General features: G+C 43.8%; 1 long non-coding RNA gene across 1 annotated transcript in view; it reads right to left on the reverse strand.

Moving 5' to 3' along the window:
• Positions 1–16,109, reverse strand: part of LOC307181430 — a 629,793-nt gene that overhangs the window by 137,257 nt on the left and 476,427 nt on the right. The window lies entirely within an intron of this gene.

Below are 16,109 nucleotides of genomic sequence, written 5' to 3' on the forward strand. Positions count from 1 at the left end.
CCACTTATGGTCCTATAGCTTAGGGAAATTAAAATCAAAAAGACATAGCCACCCCAAAGTTTGGAACGGCTCTGTTTACAAGAACCTCGTTTACAGTACAAGTTCAACATCGCAGAAAGTGAAAAATGGATAAAGAAGTTGTGGTATTTACTTACAAAGCAATGTCACTCAGCAATGAAATCTGTGTCATCAGGCCATTAGCAGCACAATGAGTGGATTCAGGTATGATGATTCTAACTGAAATAAGTCACACAGAAAAAGAAACATCATAAGATATCAGTAATACACGGAATGTAAACTTGGCTACACAGGAACTGAATTACAGAACAGAACAGGGTCTCAAATTTAGAAAACCAACTTATGCTTGCTTAAGGGTAAAGGTGAGTTGCGGTGCTGCATAAAACCAGAGATTGAAATGAGCACAGATAAAGTTCCTTAAGCCAAATATGGAATAGACAAGAGCTACTCCTTGCTCAACGAAATGGACTCAACACCCCATATTAAACGCCTAAGAATGTACCTGACTAGTAAGTATCTTAAAACCTATAGATTGCTATGTCTCTGAAAGAGAATCAAGCATGTGCACAGGGGCATAAACGCAGCAGTGATAGGATTGGAGAGGTTCGGTGAGCAAATGAAGACCCTTTGAAGTCATATTGCATGGTACCCATTCCACGGGTTTCAACTACCCAGGTTTAAGGTATTCTTCCTTCAGCTAAAACATGCATGTGGAACCTAGAGTATGATCAACCATGTGATCGGGAGACGTGTTCAAATATGTCTCAGTTTTCCTCCCCTGGTACTCGGGTGCAACATTCCAGACGCTTTACTAACACTCTCCCCACTTGGAGAGTCAGTCCCTTTAACCTCCTGTTTGGACCAGTTTGCAATTTCTGCGGAAGATGAACAGGAATAGCGAGAACCAATGAGAGGCTAGCTGGAGGTGTCTGGACGGGCAAATTTAACTCTCATTTCCCACCAGGAAGAGGAATTAACCAAAGGCTCAGCATGCCGGGCCGGAACCAGATTAGGGCCTGAAGCCATCCTGCGGTGTTGCGGCCAGGTCACAAGAAAGCGAGTTGAAGAAAGGAGCTCAGGGGCACTGTAATTCACAAACCTGCAGAGTTATAAATGACAGCTATCGTCCAAAAATAGACTGAAGTAAGGCTGCCAAGAGGACTTGAAAGCGGGGCAGAATTGCAGGAAACCGATTTCAGGAGGTAGACTGGAATTGCATTGAAAGCATAGGAGAAGAGGCAGAACGTCCACAATGATGCACTTGGCCAAAAAGGGCGTATGCGTTTTTTCCTGAATATATTCAGGAAAAAACGCATACGCCCTTTTTGGCCAACCAAGCAAGCTTGCAAAGGAAATCTGCACTAAAATGAAGTCTCACTTCCCCCCGGTCAAAAGGGCCATCTGAAAAAAGTGTAAAATCCAGAAAGGCAGGACAGGCCATGGAGAACTGGGAGCCTTGTTATGCTGATGGGCGGGATGTAAATTGCCAACAACCACTCGGGAGAAGTGTATGGTGTTTCCTGAAACATCTAAAAAACAAAGCAACAGAACCTAGGGCACTGTCACTTATGGTCCTATAGCTTAGGGAAATTAAAATCAAAAAGACACAGCCACCCCAACGTTTGGAACGGCTCTGTTTACAAGAACCTCGTTTACAGTACAAGTTCAACATCGCAGAAAGTGAAAAATGGATAAAGAAGTTGTGGTATTTACTTACAAAGCAATATCACTCAGCAATGAAATCTGTGTCATCAGGCCCTTAGCAGCACAATGAGTGGATTCAGGTATGATGATTCTAACTGAAGTAAGTCACACAGAAATAGAAACATCATAAGATATCAGTAATACACGGAATGTAAACTTGGCTACACAGGAACTGAATTACAGAACAGAACAGGGTCTCAAATTTAGAAAACCAACTTATGCTTGCTTAAGGGGAAAGGTGAGTTGGGGTGCTGCATAAAACCAGAGATTGAAATGAGCACAGATAAAGTTCCTTAAGTCAAATATGGAATAGACAAGAGCTACTCCTTGCTCAACGAAATGGACTCAACACCGCATATTAAACGCCTAAGAATGTACCTGACTAGTAAGTATCTTAAAAACTATGGATTGCTATGTCTCCGAAAGAGAATCAAGCATGTGTACAGGGGCATAAACGCAGCAGTGATAGGATTGGAGAGGTTTGGTGAGCAAATGAAGACCCTTTGAAGTCATATTGCATGGTACCCATTACACGGGTCTTAACTCTCCAGGTTTAAGGTATTCTTCCTTCAGCTAAAACATGCATGTGGAACCTAGAGTATGATCAACCATGTGATCGGGAGACGTGTTCAAATATGTCTCAGTTTTCCTCCCCTGGTACTCGGGTGCAACATTCCAGACGCTTTACTAACACTCTCCCGACCTGGAGAGTCAGTCCCTTTAACCTCCTGTTTGGCCCAGTTTGCAATTTCTGCGGAAGATGAACAGGAATAGCGAGAACCAATGAGAGACTAGCTGGAGGTGTCTGGACGGGCAAATTTAACTCTCATTTCCCACCAGGAAGAGGAATTAACCAAAGGCTCAGCGTGCCGTGCCGGAACCAGATTAGGGCCTGAAGCCATCCTGTGGTGTTGCGGCCAGGTCACAAGAAAGCGAGTTGAAGAAAGGAGCTCAGGGGCACTGTAATTCACAAACCTGCAGAGTCATAAATGACAGCTATCGTCCAAAAATAGACTGAAGTAAGGCTGCCAAGAGGACTTGAAAGCGGGGCAGAATTGCAGGAAACCGATTTCAGGAGGTAGACTGGAATTGCATTGAAAGCATAGAAAAAGAGGCAGAACGTCCACAATGATGCACTTGGCCAAAAAGGGCGTATGCGTTTTTCCCTGAATATATTCAGGAAAAAACGCATACGCCCTTTTTGGACAAGCAAGCAAGCTTGCAAAGGAAATCTGCACTACAATGAAGTCTCACTTCCCCCCGGTCAAAAGGGCCATCTGAAAAAAGTGTAAAATCCAGAAAGGCAGGACAGGCCATGGAGTACTGGGAGCCTTGTTATGCTGATGGGCGGGATGTAAATTGCCAACAACCACTCGGGAGAAGTGTATGGTGTTTCCTGAAACATCTAAAAAACAAAGCAACAGAACCTAGGGCACTTCCACTTATGGTCCTATAGCTTAGGGAAATTAAAATCAAAAAGACACAGCCACCCCAAAGTTTGGAACGGCTCTGTTTACAAGAACCTCGTTTACAGTACAAGTTCAACATCGCAGAAAGTGAAAAATGGATAAAGAAGTTGTGGTATTTACTTACAAAGCAATATCACTCAGCAATGAAATCTGTGTCATCAGGCCCTTAGCAGCACAATGAGTGGATTCAGGTATGATGATTCTAACTGAAGTAAGTCACACAGAAAAAGAAACATCATAAGATATCAGTAATACACGGAATGTAAACTTGGCTACACAGGAACTGAATTACAGAACAGAACAGGGTCTCAAATTTAGAAAACCAACTTATGCTTGCTTAAGGGTAAAGGTGAGTTGGGGTGCTGCATAAAACCAGAGATTGAAATGAGCACAGATAAAGTTCCTTAAGTCAAATATGGAATAGACAAGAGCTACTCCTTGCTCAACGAAATGGACTCAACACCACATATTAAACGCCTAAGAATGTACCTGACTAGTAAGTATCTTAAAACCTATGGATTGCTATGTCTCCAAAAGAGAATCAAGCATGTGTACAGGGGCATAAACACAGCAGTGATAGGATTGGAGAGGTTCGGTGAGCAAATGAAGACCCTTTGAAGTCATATTGCATGGTACCCATTACACGGGTCTCAACTCTATAGGTTTAAGGTATTCTTCCTTCAGCTAAAACATGCATGTGGAACCCAAGTATGATCAACCATGTGAAGGGGAGACGTGTTCAAATATGTCTCAGTTTTCCTCCCCTGGTACTCGGGTGCAACATTCCAGACGCTTTACTAACACTCTCCCCACTTGGAGAGTCAGCGCCTTTAACCTCCTGTTTGGCCCAGTTTGCAATTTCTGCGGAAGATGAACAGGAATAGCGAGAACCAATGAGAGGCTAGCTGGAGGTGTCTGGACGGGCAAATTTAACTCTCATTTCCCAACAGGAAGAGGAAATAACCAAAGGCTCAGCGTGCCGTACCGGAACCAGATTAGGGCCTGAAGCCATCCTGCGGTGTTGCGGCCAGCTCAAAAGAAACCGAGTTCAAGAAAGGAGCTCAGGGGCACTATAATTCACAAACCTGCAGAGTTATAAATGACAGCTATCGTCCAAAAATAGACTGAAGTAAGGCTGCCAAGAGGACTTGAAAGCGGGGCAGAATTGCAGGAAACCGATTTCAGGAGGTAGACTGGAATTGCATTGAAAGCATAGGAAAAGAGGCAGAACGTCCACAATGATGCACTTGGCCAAAAAGGGCGTATGCGTTTTTCCCTGAATATATTCAGGAAAAAACGCATACGCCCTTTTTGGCCAACCAAGCAAGCTTGCAAAGGAAATCTGCACTACAATGAAGTCTCACTTCCCCCCGGTCAAAAGGGCCATCTGAAAAAAGTGTAAAATCCAGAAAGGCAGGACAGGCCATGGAGAACTGGGAGCCTTGTTATGCTGATGGGCGGGATGTAAATTGCCAACAACCACTCGGGAGAAGTGTATGGTGTTTCCTGAAACATCTAAAAAACAAAGCAACAGAACCTAGGGCACTTCCACTTGTGGTCCTATAGCTTAGGGAAATTAAAATCAAAAAGACACAGCCACCCCAAAGTTTGGAACGGCTCTGTTTACAAGAACCTCGTTTACAGTACAAGTTCAACATCGCAGAAAGTGAAAAATGGATAAAGAAGTTGTGGTATTTACTTACAAAGCAATATCACTCAGCAATGAAATCTGTGTCATCAGGCCCTTAGCAGCACAATGAGTGGATTCAGGTATGATGATTCTAACTGAAGTAAGTCACACAGAAAAAGAAACATCATAAGATATCAGTAATACACGGAATGGAAACTTGGCTACACAGGAACTGAATTACAGAACAGAACAGGGACTCAAATTTAGAAAACCAACTTATGCTTGCTTAAGGGTAAAGGTGAGTTGGGGTGCTGCATAAAACCAGAGATTGAAATGAGCACAGATAAAGGTCCTTAAGTCAAATATGGAATAGACAAGAGCTACTCCTTGCTCAACGAAATGGACTCAACACCCCATATTAAACGCCTAAGAATGTACCTGACTAGTAAGTATCGTAAAACCTATGGATTGCTATGTCTCCGAAAGAGAATCAAGCATGTGTACAGGGGCATAAACGCAGCAGTGATAGGATTGGAGAGGTTCGGTGAGCAAATGAAGACCCTTTCAAGTCATATTGCATGGTACCCATTACACGGGTCTCAACTCTCCAGGTTTAAGGTATTCTTCCTTCAGCTAAAACATGCATGTGGAACCCAAGTATGATCAACCATGTGAACGGGAGACGTGTTCAAATATGTCTCAGTTTTCCTCCCCTGGTACTCGGGTGCAACATTCCAGACGCTTTACTAACACTCTCCCCACTTGGAGAGTCAGCGCCTTTAACCTCCTGTTTGGCCCAGTTTGCAATTTCTGCGGAAGATGAACAGGAATAGCGAGAACCAATGAGAGGCTAGCTGGAGGTGTCTGGACGGGCAAATTTAACTCTCATTTCCCACCAGGAAGAGGAAAAAACCAAAGGCTCAGCGTGCCGTACCGGAACCAGATTAGGGCCTGAAGCCATCCTGCGGTGTTGCGGCCAGCTCAAAAGAAAGTGAGTTGAAGAAAGGAGCTCAGGGGCACTGTAATTCACAAACCTGCAGAGTTATAAATGACAGCTATCGTCCAAAAATAGACTGAAGTAAGGCTGCCAAGAGGACTTGAAAGCGGGGCAGAATTGCAGGAAACCGATTTCAGGAGGTAGACTGGAATTGCATTGAAAGCATAGGAAAAGAGGCAGAACGTCCACAATGATGCACTTGGCCAAAAAGGGCGTATGCGTTTTTTCCTGAATATATTCAGGAAAAAACGCATACGCCCTTTTTGGCCAACCAAGCAAGCTTGCAAAGAAAATCTGCACTACAATGAAGTCTCACTTCCCCCCGGTCAAAAGGGCCATCTGAAAAAAGTGTAAAATCCAGAAAGGCAGGACAGGCCATGGAGAACTGGGAGCCTTGTTATGCTGATGGGCGGGATGTAAATTGCCAACAACCACTCGGGAGAAGTGTATGGTGTTTCCTGAAACATCTAAAAAACAAAGCAACAGAGACTAGGGCACTTCCACTTATGGTCCTATAGCTTAGGGAAATTAAAATCAAAAACACACAGCCACCCCAAAGTTTGGAACGGCTCTTTTTACAAGAACCTCGTTTACAGTACAAGTTCAACATCGCAGAAAGTGAAAAATGGATAAAGAAGTTGTGGTATTTACTTACAAAGCAATATCACTCAGCAATGAAATCTGTGTCATCAGGCCCTTAGCAGCACAATGAGTGGATTCAGGTATGATGATTCTAACTGAAATAAGTCACACAGAAAAAGAAACATCATAAGATATCAGTAATACACGGAATGTAAACTTGGCTACACAGGAACTGAATTACAGAACAGAACAGGGACTCAAATTTAGAAAAACAACTTATGCTTGCTTAAGGGTAAAGGTGAGTTGGGGTGCTGCATAAAACCAGAGATTGAAATGAGCACAGATAAAGTTCCTTAAGCCAAATATGGAATAGACAAGAGCTACTCCTTGCTCAACGAAATGGACTCAACACCGCATATTAAACGCCTAAGAATGTACCTGACTTGTAAGTAACTTAAAACCTATGGATTCCTATGTCTCCGAAAGAGAATCAAGCATGTGTACAGGGGCATAAACGCAGCAGTGATAGGATTGGAGAGGTTCGGTGAGCAAATGAAGACCCTTTGAAGTCATATTGCATGGTACCCATTCCACGGGTTTCAACTACCCAGGTTTAAGGTATTCTTCCTTCAGCTAAAACATGCATGTGGAACCTAGAGTATGATCAACCATGTGATCGGGAGACGTGTTCAAATATGTCTCAGTTTCCGTACCCTGGTACTCGGGTGCAACATTCCAGACGCTTTACTAACACTCTCCCGACTTGGAGAGTCAGTCCCTTTAACCTCCTGTTTGGCCCAGTTTGCAATTTCTGCGGAAGATGAACAGGAATAGCGAGAAGCAATGGAGACTAGCTGGAGGTGTCTGGACGGGCAAATTTAACTCTCATTTCCTACCAGGAAGAGGAATTAACCAAAGGCTCAGCATGCCATGCCAGAACCAGATTAGGGCCTGAAGCCATCCTGCGGTGTTGCGGCCAGCTCAAAAGAAAGCGAGTTGAAGAAAGGAGCTCAGGGGCACTGTAATTCACAAACCTGCAGAGTTATAAATGACAGCTATCGTCCAAAAATAGACTGAAGTAAGGCTGCCAAGAGGACTTGAAAGCGGGGCAGAATTGCAGGAAACCGATTTCAGGAGGTAGACTGGAATTGCATTGAAAGCATAGGAAAAGAGGCAGAACGTCCACAATGATGCACTTGGCCAAAAAGGGCGTATGCGTTTTTTCCTGAATATATTCAGGAAAAAACGCATACGCCCTTTTTGGCCAACCAAGCAAGCTTGCAAAGGAAATCTGCACTACAATGAAGTCTCACTTCCCCCCGGTCAAAAGGGCCATCTGAAAAAAGTGTAAAATCCAGAAAGGCAGGACAGGCCATGGAGAACTGGGAGCCTTGTTATGCTGATGGGCGGGATGTAAATTGCCAACAACCACTCGGGAGAAGTGTATGGTGTTTCCTGAAACATCTAAAAAACAAAGCAACAGAGCCTAGGGCACTGTCACTTATGGTCCTATAGCTTAGGGAAATTAAAATCAAACAGACACAGCCACCCCAAAGTTTGGGACGCCTCTGTTTACAAGAACCTCGTTTACAGTACAAGTTCAACATCGCAGAAAGTGAAAAATGGATAAAGAAGTTGTGGTATTTACTTACAAAGCAATATCACTCAGCAATGAAATCTATGTCATCAGGCCCTTAGCATCACAATGAGTGGATTCAGGTATGATGATTCTAACTGAAATAAGTCACACAGAAAAAGAAACATCATAAGATATCAGTAATACACAGAATGTAAACTTGGCTACACAGGAACTGAATTACAGAACAGAACAGGGTCTCAAATTTAGAAAACCAACTTATGCTTGCTTAAGGGTAAAGGTGAGTTGGGGTGCTGCATAAAACCAGAGATTGAAATGAGCACAGATAAAGTTCCTTAAGCCAAATATGGAATAGACAAGAGCTACTCCTTGCTCAACGAAATGGACTCAACACCCCATATTAAACGCCTAAGAATGTACCTGACTAGTAAGTATCTTAAAACCTATGGATTGCTATGTCTCCGAAAGAGAATCAAGCATGTGTACAGGGGCATAAACGCAGCAGTGATAGGATTGGAGAGGTTCGGTGAGCAAATGAAGACCCTTTGAAGTCATATTGCATGGTACCCATTCGACGGGTTTCAACTACCCAGGTTTTAGGTATTCTTCCTTCAGCTAAAATATGCATGTGGAACCCAAAGTATGATCAACCATGTGATCGGGAGACGTGTTCAAATAGGTTTCAGTTTTCCTCCCCTGGTACTCGGGTGCAACATTCCAGACGCTTTACTAACACTCTCCCCCCTTTGAGAGTCAGCGCCTTTAACCTCCTGTTTGGCCCAGTTTGCAATTTCTGCGGAAGATGAACAGGAATAGCGAGAACCAATGAGAGGCTAGCTGGAGGTGTCTGGACGGGCAAATTTAACTCTCATTTCCCAACAGGAAGAGGAAATAACCAAAGGATCAGCGTGCTGTACCGGAACCAGATTAGGGCCTGAAGCCATCCTGCGGTGTTACGGCCAGCTCAAAAGAAACCGAGTTGAAGAAAGGAGCTCAGGGGCACTGTAATTCACAAACCTGCAGAGTTATAAATGACAGCTATCGTCCAAAAATAGACTGAAGTAAGGCTGCCAAGAGGACTTGAAAGCGGGGCAGAATTGCAGGAAACCGATTTCAGGAGGTAGACTGGAATTGCATTGAAAGCATAGGAAAAGAGGCAGAACGTCCACAATGATGCACTTGGCCAAAAAGTGCGTATGCGTTTTTTCCTGAATATCTTCAGGAAAAAACGCATACGCCCTTTTTGGCCAACCAAGCAAGCTTGCAAAGGAAATCTGCACTACAATGAAGTCTCACTTCCCCCCGGTCAAAAGGGCCATCTGAAAAAAGTGTAAAATCCAGAAAGGCAACAGGCCATAGAGAACTGGGAGCCTTGTTATGCTGATGGGCGGGATGTAAATTGCCAACAGACACTCTGGAGAAGTGTATGGTGTTTCCTGAAACATCTAAAAAACAAAGCAACAGAGCCTAGGGCACTGCCACTTATGGTCCTATAGCTTAGGGAAATTAAAATCAAAAAGACACAGCCACGCTAAAGTTTGGGACGCCTCTGTTTACAGGAACCTCGTTTACAGTACAAGTTCAATATCACAGAAAGTGAAAAATGGATAAAGAACTTGTGGTACTTACGTACAATGCAGTATCACTCAGCAATGAAATCTATGTCATCAGGCCCGTCGCAGCATAATGAGTGGATTCAGGTATGATGATTCTAACTGAAATAAGTCACACAGAAAAAGAAACATCATAAGATATCACTAATACACGGAATGGAAACTTCGCTGCACAGGAACTGAATTACAGAACAGAACAGGGTCTCAAATTTAGAAAAACAACTTATTCTTGCTTAAGGGTAAAGGTGAGTTGGGGTGCTGCATAAAACCAGAGATTGAAATGAGCACAGATAAAGTTCCTTAAGCCAAATATGGAATAGACAAGAGCTACTCCTTGCTCAAAGAAATGGACTCAACACCGCATATTAAACGCCTAAGAATGTACCTGACTTGTAAGTATCTTAAAACCTATGTATTGCTATGTCTCTGAAAGAGAATCAAGCATATGTACAGGGGCATAAACGCAGCAGTGATAGGATTGGAGAGGTTCGGTGAGCAAATGAAGACCCTTTGAAGTCATATTGCATGGTACCCATTCGACGGGTTTCAACTACCCAGGTTTTAGGTATTCTTCCTTCAGCTAAAATATGCATGTGGAACCCAAAGTATGATCAACCATGTGATCGGGAGACGTGTTCAAATATGTTTCAGTTTTCCTCCCCTGGTACTCGGGTGCAACATTCCAGACGCTTTACTAACACTCTCCCCCCTTGGAGAGTCAGCGCCTTTAACCTCCTGTTTGGCACAGTTTGCAATTTCTGCGGAAGATGAACAGGAATAGCGAGAACCAATGAGAGGCTAGCTGGAGGTGTCTGGACGGGCAAATTTAACTCTCATTTCCCAACAGGAAAAGGAAATAACCAAAGGATCAGCGTGCCGTACCGGAACCAGATTAGGGCCTGAAGCCATCCTGCGGTGTTACGGCCAGCTCAAAAGAAACCGAGTTGAAGAAAGGAGCTCAGGGGCACTGTAATTCACAAACCTGCAGAGTTATAAATGACAGCTATCGTCCAAAAATAGACTGAAGTAAGGCTGCCAAGAGGACTTGAAAGCGGGGCAGAATTGCAGGAAACCGATTTCAGGAGGTAGACTGGAATTGCATTGAAAGCATAGGAAAAGAGGCAGAACGTCCACAATGATGCACTTGGCCAAAAAGGGCGTATGCGTTTTTTCCTGAATATATTCAGGAAAAAACGCATACGCCCTTTTTGGCCAACCAAGCAAGCTTGCAAAGGAAATCTGCACTACAATGAAGTCTCACTTCCCCCCGGTCAAAAGGGCCATCTGAGAAAAGTGTAAAATCCAGAAAGGCAGGACAGGCCATGGAGAACTGGGAGCCTTGTTATGCTGATGGGCGGGATGTAAATTGCCAACAACCACTCGGGAGAAGTGTATGGTGTTTCCTGAAACATCTAAAAAACAAAGCAACAGAGCCTAGGGCACTGCCACTTATGGTCCTATAGCTTAGGGAAATTAAAATCAAAAAGACACAGCCACGCCAAAGTTTGGGACGCCTCTGTTTACAGGAACCTCGTTTACAGTACAAGTTCAACATCGCAGAAATTGAAAAATGGATAAAGAACTTGTGGTACTTACGTACAATGCAGTATCACTCAGCAATGAAAGCTATGTCATCAGGCCCGTAGCAGCATAATGAGTGGATTCAGGTACGATGATTCTAACTGAAATAAGTCACACAGAAAAAGAAACATCATAAGATATCAGTAATACACGGAATGTAAACTTGGCTACACAGGAACTGAATTACAGAACAGAACAGGGTCTCAAATTTAGAAAACCAACTTATGCTTGCTTAAGGGTAAAGGTGAGTTGGGGTGCTGCATAAAACCAGAGATTGAAATGAGCACAGATAAAGTTCCTTAAGCCAAATATGGAATAGACAAGAGCTACTCCTTGCTCAACGAAATGGACTCAATACCCCATATTAAACGCCTAAGAATGTACCTGACTAGTAAGTATCTTAAAACCTATGGATTGCTATGTCTCCAAAAGAGAATCAAGCGTGTGTACAGGGGAATAAACGCAGCAGTGATAGGATTGGAGAGGTTCGCTGAGCAAATGAAGACCCTTTGAGGTCATATTGCATGGTACCCATTACACGGGTCTCAACTCTCCAGGTTTAAGGTATTCTTCCTTCAGCTAAAACATGCATGTGGAACCCAGAGTATGATCAACCATGTGAACGGGAGACGTGTTCAAATATGTCTCAGTTTTCCTCCCCTGGTACTCGGGTGCAACATTCCAGACGCTTTACTAACACTCTCCCCACTTGGAGAGTCAGTCCCTTTAACCTCCTGTTTGGCCCAGTTTGCAATTTCTGCGGAAGATGAACAGGAATAGCGAGAACCAATGAGAGGCTAGCTGGACGTGTCTGGACGGGCAAATTTAACTCTCATTTCCCACCAGGAAGAGGAATTAACCAAAGGCTCAGCATGCCGGGCCGGAACCAGATTAGGGCCTGAAGCCATCCTGCGGTGTTGCGGCCAGGTCACAAGAAAGCGAGTTGAAGAAAGGAGCTCAGGGGCACTGTAATTCACAAACCTGCAGAGTTATAAATGACAGCTATCGTCCAAAAATAGACTGAAGTAAGGCTGCCAAGAGGACTTGAAAGCGGGGCAGAATTGCAGGAAACCGATTTCAGGAGGTAGACTGGAATTGCATTGAAAGCATAGGAAAAGAGGCCGAACGTCCACAATGATGCACTTGGCCAAAAAGGGCGTATGCGTTTTTTCCTGAATATATTCAGGAAAAAACGCATACGCCCTTTTTGGCCAACCAAGCAAGCTTGCAAAGGAAATCTGCACTACACTGAAGTCTCACTTCCCCCCGGTCAAAAGGGCCATCTGAAAAAAGTGTAAAATCCAGAAAGGCAGGACAGGCCATGGAGAACTGGGAGCCTTGTTATGCTGATGGGCAGGATGTAAATTGCCAACAACCACTCGGGAGAAGTGTATGGTGTTTCCTGAAACATCTAAAAAACAAAGCAACAGAGCCTAGGGCACTTCCACTTATGGTCCTATAGCTTATGGAAATTAAAATCAAAAAGACACAGCCACCCCAAGGTTTGGGACGCCTCCGTTTACAAGAACCTCGTTTACCGTACAAGTTCAATATCACAGAAAGTGAAAAATGGATAAAGAACTTGTGGTACTTACGTACAATGCAGTATCACTCAGCAATGAAATCTATGTCATCAGGCCCGTCGCAGCATAATGAGTGGATTCAGGTATGATGATTCTAACTGAAATAAGTCACACAGAAAAAGAAACATCATAAGATATCACTAATACACGGAATGGAAACTTGGCTACACAGGAACTGAATTACAGAACAGAACAGGGTCTCAAATTTAGAAAAACAACTTATTCTTGCTTAAGGGTAAAGGTGAGTTGGGGTGCTGCATAAAACCAGAGATTGAAATGAGCACAGATAAAGTTCCTTAAGCCAAATATGGAATAGACAAGAGCTACTCCTTGCTCAACGAAATGGACTCAACACCGCATATTAAACGACTAAGAATGTACCTGACTTGTAAGTATCTTAAAACCTATGGATTGCTATGTCTCCGAAAGAGAATCAAGCATGTGTACAGGGGCATAAACGCAGCAGTGATAGGATTGGAGAGGTTCGGTGAGCAAATGAAGACCCTTTGAGTCATATTGCATGGTACCCATTCCACGGGTTTCAACTACCCAGGTTTAAGGTATTCTTCCTTCAGCTAAAACATGCATGTGGAACCTAGAGTATGATCAACCATGTGATCGGGAGACGTGTTCAAATATGTCTCAGTTTTCCTCCCCTGGTACTCGGGTGCAACATTCCAGACGCTTTACTAACACTCTCCCCACTTGGAGAGTCAGTCCCTTTAACCTCCTGTTTGGCCCAGTTTGCAATTTCTGCGGAAGATGAACAGGAATAGCGAGAACCAATGAGAGGCTAGCTGGAGGTGTCTGGACGGGCAAATTTAACTCTCATTTCCCACCAGGAAGAGGAAATAACCAAAGGCTCAGCGTGCCGTACCGGAACCAGATTAGGGCCTGAAGCCATCCTGCGGTGTTGCGGCCAGCTCAAAAGAAAGCGAGTTGAAGAAAGGAGCTCAGGGGCACTGTAATTCACAAACCTGCAGAGTTATAAATGACAGCTATCGTCCAAAAATAGACTGAAGTAAGGCTGCCAAGAGGACTTGAAAGCGGGGCAGAATTGCAGGAAACCGATTTCAGGAGGTAGACTGGAATTGCATTGAAAGCATAGGAAAAGAGGCAGAACGTCCACAATGATGCACTTGGCCAAAAAGGGTGTATGCGTTTTTTCCTGAATATATTCAGGAAAAAACGCATACGCCCTTTTTGGCCAACCAAGCAAGCTTGCAAAGGAAATCTGCACTACAATGAAGTCTCACTTCCCCCCGGTCAAAAGGGCCATCTGAAAAAAGTATAAAATCCAGAAAGGCAGGACAGGCCATGGAGAACTGGGATCCTTGTTATGCTGATGGGCGGGATGTAAATTGCCAACAACCACTCGGGAGAAGTGTATGGTGTTTCCTGAAACATCTAAAAAACAAAGCAACAGAACCTAGGGCACTTCCACTTATGGTCCTATAGCTTAGGGAAATTAAAATCAAAAAGACACAGCCACCCCAAAGTTTGGAACGGCTCTGTTTACAAGAACCTCGTTTACACTACAAGTTCAACATCGCAGAAAGTGAAAAATGGATAAAGAAGTTGTGTTATTTACTTACAAAGCAATATCACTCAGCAATGAAATCTGTGTCATCAGGCCCTTAGCAGCACAATGAGTGGATTCAGGTATGATGATTCTAACTGAAATAAGTCACACAGAAAAAGAAACATCATAAGATATCACTAATACACGGAATGTAAACTTGGCTACACAGGAACTGAATTACAGAACAGAACAGGGTCTCAAATTTAGAAAACCAACTTATCTTGCTTAAGGGTAAAGGTGAGTTGGGGTGCTGCATAAAACCAGAGATTGAAATGAGCACAGATAAAGTTCCTTAAGCCAAATATGGAATAGACAAGAGCTACTCCTTGCTCAACGAAATGGACTCAACACCCCATATTAAACGCCTAAGAATGTACCTGACTAGTAAGTATCTTAAAACCTATGGATTGCTATGTCTCCGAAAGAGAATCAAGCATGTGTACAGGGGCATAAACGCAGCAGTGATAGGATTGGAGAGGTTCGGTGAGCAAATGAAGACCCTTTGAAGTCATATTGCATGGTACCCATTCCACGGGTTTCAACTACCCAGGTGTAAGGTATTCTTCCTTCAGCTAAAACATGCATGTGGAACCTAGAGTATGATCAACCATGTGATCGGGAGACGTGTTCAAATATGTCTCAGTTTTCCTCCCCTGGTACTCGGGTGCAACATTCCAGACGCTTTACTAACACTCTCCCCACTTGGAGAGTCAGTCCCTTTAACCTCCTGTTTGGCCCAGTTTGCAATTTCTGCGGAAGATGAACAGGAATAGCGAGAACCAATGAGAGGCTAGCTGGAGGTGACTGGACGGGCAAATTTAACTCTCATTTCCCACCAGGAAGAGGAATTAACCAAAGGCTCAGCATGCCGGGCCGGAACCAGATTAGGGCCTGAAGCCATCCTGCGGTGTTGCGGCCAGGTCACAAGAAAGCGAGTTGAAGAAAGGAGCTCAGGGGCACTGTAATTCACAAACCTGCAGAGTTATAAATGACAGCTATCGTCCAAAAATAGACTGAAGTAAGGCTGCCAAGAGGACTTGAAAGCGGGGCAGAATTGCAGGAAACCGATTTCAGGAGGTAGACTGGAATTGCATTGAAAGCATAGGAAAAGAGGCAGAACGTCCACAATGATGCACTTGGCCAAAAAGGGTGTATGCATTTTTTCCTGAATATATTCAGGAAAAAACGCATACGCCCTTTTTGGCCAACCAAGCAAGCTTGCAAAGGAAATCTGCACTACAATGAAGTCTCACTTCCCCCCGGTCAAAAGGGCCATCTGAATAAAGTGTAAAATCCAGAAAGGCAGGACAGGCCATGGAGAACTGGGAGCCTTGTTATGCTGATGGGCGGGATGTAAATTGCCAACAGACACTCGGGAGAAGTGTATGGTGTTTCCTGAAACATCTAAAAAACAAAGCAACAGAGCCTAGGGCACTGCCACTTATGGTCCTATAGCTTAGGGAAATTAAAATCAAACAGACAGAGCCACCCCAAAGTTTGGAACGGCTCTGTTTACAAGAACCTCGTTTACAGTACAAGTTCAACATCGCAGAAAGTGAAAAATGGATAAAGAAGTTGTGGTATTTACTTACAAAGCAATATCACTCAGCAATGAAATCTGTGTCATCAGGCCCTTAGCAGCACAATGAGTGGATTCAGGTATGATGATTCTAACTGAAGTAAGTCACACAGAAAAAGAAACATCATAAGATATCAGTAATACACGGAATGTAAACTTGGCTACACAGGAACT

The sequence above is a fragment of the Stenella coeruleoalba genome (genome assembly GCF_951394435.1).
Source record: "Stenella coeruleoalba genome assembly, contig: scaffold_92, whole genome shotgun sequence".
Lineage (NCBI taxonomy): Eukaryota > Metazoa > Chordata > Mammalia > Artiodactyla > Delphinidae > Stenella > Stenella coeruleoalba.